This window comes from Cebus imitator, unplaced genomic scaffold (genome assembly GCF_001604975.1).
Source record: "Cebus imitator isolate Cc_AM_T3 unplaced genomic scaffold, Cebus_imitator-1.0 Scaffold524, whole genome shotgun sequence".
NCBI lineage: Eukaryota > Metazoa > Chordata > Mammalia > Primates > Cebidae > Cebus > Cebus imitator.
Window position 1 is genome coordinate 824,925 of NW_016107839.1, and position 3,450 is coordinate 828,374.

Sequence of the window (3,450 nt, forward strand, 5' to 3'; positions counted from 1 at the left end):
TTGTATTTTTAGTAGAGACGGGGTTTCACCATGTTGACCAGGATGGTCTCGATCTCTTGACCTTGTGATCCACCCGCCTCAGCCTCCCAAAGTGCTGGGATTATAGGCGTGAGCCACTGCGCCCAGCTGGTTTTTTATTTTTATTCACATTTTTGAGTCAAGGTCTGGCTCTGTGGCCCAGGCTGGAGTGCAGTGGCACAGTCATAGCTCAGTGCAGCCTCAACCTCCCAGACTCAAATGAGCCTTCCACCTCAGCCTCCGGAGTAGCTGGGACCACAGGAGCGCACCACCATGCCTGCCTAAGATTTTTATTTTTTGTAGAGATGGGGTCTTGCTATATTGGCCAGGCTCGTCTCAATCTCTTGGGCTCAAGTGATCTTCCCGCCCCAGCCTTCCAAAATGCTGGGATCACTGGCAGTATCCACCTTGCCCAGGGGAGTCTTTGTCCATAAAATGGGTGTGGTGTTCTGTGGGTGCCTAGCAAGAACCATGTCTCGGGTATCATTCTCTCACCTTAAATCTGAGCTGGCAGTCGCTCATGCCTGTAATCTCAGCACTTTGAGAGGCCGAAGCTGACACATCACCTGAGGTCAGGAGTTCGAGACCAGCCTGGCCAACATGGTGAGACACCGTCTCTACTAGAAATGCAAAAATTAGCTGGGCGTGGTGGTGCATGCCTGTAATGCCAGCTACTCAGGAGGCTGAGACAGGAGAATCGCTTAAACCCGGAGGCGGAGTTTGCAGTGAGCCAAGATCGTGCCAATGCACTCCAGCCTGGGCAGCAAGGGTGAAACTCTGTCTCAAAACAACAAAAAAAACAGCATGGCAGCAGCTCACGCCTGCAACCCCAGCACTTTGGGAGACCAAGGTGGGGGGATCACTTAAGCCTGAGCCTATGCGGTCAAAGCTGCTATGAGCTCAAATGAGTTCGTTTGGTTGTTTTTGAGACAGAGCCTTGCTCTGTCGCCCAGGCTGGAGTCAGTGGCACCATCTTGGCTCACCGCAACCTCTGCCTCCCGGGTTCAAATGATTTTTCCTACCTCAGCGTCCAGAGTAGCTGGGATTACAGGTGCATGCCACCACACCTGGCTAATTTTTGTATTTTTAGTAGACTCAGGGTCTCTCCATGTTGCCCAGGCTGGTGAGCTCCTGACCTCAGGTGATCCGCCTGCCTCGGCCTCCCAAAGTGCTAGGATTACAGGCGTGAGCCACCACACCCAGCCTCTGGCTCTTGTATTAAATAAATGAATGCTTTTAGATTTCTTGTGCCACTGCTATGTTAGGTCTTATTTTATTAAATGTCTTCTCCATTCATCTGTGACTTCCCTGAGTCCTATTTTCCTTGCCGTTGTACGCCCAGCCCCTGTCACCAAGCACTCACTCAAATTTTATTTAAAGAATGAATTTCTATCCCAAACCATAGAGACTCTCGGTTGCAATAAAGGGTCTGCTTCTAAGGCAGCACAAAGGCCTGGCAGGTCTCTGCCAGAACCCCCTTTCACTGGCTCCTTCCGGCCGGCTCGCACGTCAGTTACGGCTTTAATTAAAACGTTTCCCTTCCGCTGGAAATGTATCATACACGGTTTCCTCTCGTTACTCAAGACATTGTAAAACAACGGTCGCTATCGTATTTTCGTTAACCAGACCTCTGCTGTGGGGCATTTCAGCGATTCCTGATTTTTCCATGATCTAAATAAGGCTGCAGAAAGCAACTCTCGTATGTAAATCTTGGTGCACATCTGATTGTATCCTTATGATGAATCCCAGGAGGTGGAAATTGCTGGGTCTGAGGGTCTGGACATCCTCAAGGCATCTGACAGATCATGTCAAGTTGCTTTTCAGAAAGGTACCAATTCACATCTGCGGCAGCCCCACATTACCACGGCCCATCTAACACCCTGCACGAGGGCTAGGCGTGATTATTTCTCTCATCTTTGTTAATTTGATGATGGGTGAAAATGTATTAAGTTTGTTAGTGAACCATGAACTAAATCAAAGATTAAAACATACAGACACACACCTAGTGAGCCAGCCTGAACCAGAACTGAATCTATATTTTCTAAAGTGATTGAACTGTAACATCAAAATAGCCTCTGAACTGAAACTCAACCAGTGTTCCAACCCATTCAAGTCCCTAATTAGGCCATAAGGGGACCACACTGGAAACCCTGACCATACCTTGACCTTGTTAACACGGAGCTCCGACCGCCAGCTTAGACGGGGCCCCACCGCCAAGGAGCTTTACAGATGTCCAATTACCAGCCCCCTTCACACAAGCCAGGGTTACACAGGAAATTCAGAACACAAGAGAGAAACTGGCGTTTCTGGAGACCCAGGGGTTTCATGGAAGTCAGGAATGTCTTGGGAGACCAGGATGGCTTGAGCCCAGGAGGTCAAGGCTACAGTGAGCTGGGATTGCTCCACTGCACTCCAGCATGGGCGATACAGGGAGACCCTGTTGCTAAAAACGAAACAAGGCTGGGAGCGGTGGCTCAAGCCTGGAATCCCACTTTTGGAGACCTGAGGTCAGGAGTTCGAGACCAGCCTGGCCAACATGGCAAACCCCGTCTCTGCTAAAAATACAAAAATGAGCCGGGCGTGGTGGTGCATGCCTGTAATCCCAGCTACTTAGGAGGCTGAAGTAGGAGAATTGCTTAAATCCAGGAGGCGGAGACTGCCATGAGCCAAGACACTGCCGTTGCACTCCAGCCGGGCGACAGAGCGAGAGTCTGTCTCAAAATAAATACATAAATACATAAAATAAAAATAAAAACAACAAAAAGAAAAACAGACTCCTTTACAGGTTCTGGAATTTGGAAAAAGCAAAAACAGACGCCTTGTCCAAACGTCAAGGAGACACATGCCACAGCATGAGACCTGAGTGAAGACCCAGGCCACGCAGCCCTGAAGCCCACCCTGTCTCAGGCGCTGACACAGCTACCCTCTCTCTGAGTTGCAGGACAATTGGGTTACCGTCGTCCTCCCTTATTTGAGGGTTTGCTTTCTACCGTTTCAGTTAACTGCAGTTGGAAAATCTTACCTGACAAATTCCAGTCCTGGCGCAGTGGCTGACAACAGTAATCCCAACACTTAGGGAGGCTGAGGCAGGAGGATCCCTTCAGTGACACAAGGGTTCGAGACCAGCCTGGGCAATGTAACAAGACCCCTGTCTCTACAAAAAAAAAAGAGAAATTATCAGGGCATGGTAGCACACACCAGCAGTCCCAGCTACTTGGGAGGCTGAGGCAGGAGGATCACTTGAGCCCAGGAGGTCAAGGCTACTGTGAGCTAGGATTGCACCACTGTACTCCAGCCTTGGCAACAGAGTGAGACCTCAACTCAAAAAAGAAAGAAACAGCCAGGCGCAGTGGCTCAAGCCTGTCATCCCAGCACTGTGGGAGGCCGAGGCGGGTGGATCACGAGGTCAAGAGATCGAGACCATCCTGGTCA